This window comes from Corylus avellana, chromosome ca8 (genome assembly GCF_901000735.1).
Source record: "Corylus avellana chromosome ca8, CavTom2PMs-1.0".
Classification (NCBI taxonomy): domain Eukaryota; kingdom Viridiplantae; phylum Streptophyta; class Magnoliopsida; order Fagales; family Betulaceae; genus Corylus; species Corylus avellana.
This window is the reverse complement of record NC_081548.1, coordinates 11,137,441-11,138,630: the sequence shown is the minus strand read 5'-3', so window position 1 is coordinate 11,138,630 and position 1,190 is coordinate 11,137,441.

The window sequence follows — 1,190 nt, the reverse complement described above, 5'->3', positions numbered from 1 at the left end:
TGTTGAGGTGAGTTTTTGTGAGCCAAGTCTTGAGGATCTGATGGGAGAGTGCTTTGATGAATTTGGAGGTGACCTAGACCTGGACAAGCTACTTGAGCATGCTGAGACTTCTAAAGAGCCAAGTCTTGAGGATCCATTGAATGAGCGTTTTGATCAATTTGAGTTTGACTTGGATCTTGACAAGTTCCTCAAGCAAGCTGAGATGTTTAGTGAGCCAAGTCTGGAGGATCCAGTGGAAGAGCACTTTGCTCAATATGAATTTGGTCTGGACCTTGACATAATACGTGAGCAAGCCGAGGCCTTATTGGATTCCACTCTTGAGAACAACAAAGTAGAAGAAGAAGATGAGCAAACTGAGGTTCTAGAGGAGCTATATCGGAAAAAGGAAGAGAGCACTGAGAGTTCTTCACCATTAGCTCTCATTCCTGAAACACCAAGAGGCCAAGAAAGAAGTCTGTTAGAGCTACCACATGAGCAAATTGAGGACATCAAGATAGAGAACTTCCTGAGTTTTCTTCTTACTATATTCTAGTTCATGATTCCCCACCGGATGAGCAACTGTTTGAGAAAACTCAGAGTGGTCTTCCCCAATCTAGAAACACTCAAAATCACCTTGCAGCAGAAAAGATTCATTCCCTTTTGTGCAAGAGAAGGAAAGATTGGTGCTTTAAGTTTAAAGTACCACAGTCTGGCTGAAGACATTAAACTTAGCGTTCATGGGAGGCACCCCATAGCATATCATTTTGTTTTGTTGTTTGTTTTATTTTATTTTGGTATTTTTTTTGTGTTTTTAGTGTTCTGTCTTGTTTTCCATCCTGTTACTGCGATCGATTGTAACAAGCATGCGATCGAGCGCTGGTTTCCATTTGAGATTTCATCACATTCTATTAGTGCGATCGAACGCACCATGCGTGCGATCGAGCGTACTTGGTCAGCATCCCATAGCTATCTTTTTATTTTATTTTTAAATGTGTTTTAAGTTAATTTTTGTTTTGTTTCTTTTTACTTGTTTGTGTGTTTTCTTATTTTGCAAGGACAAGTGTGCTTCAATTCAAGTTTGGGGGTTGTGCTATGAGCCATGATTTCCAAGACTATGCCCACCATCTCGGGTACATTCTTTCCTTTACTTAGACACTTTGAGGACAATGTGCCATTTAAGTTTGGGGGTATGGGCACACATGATTGTTCAC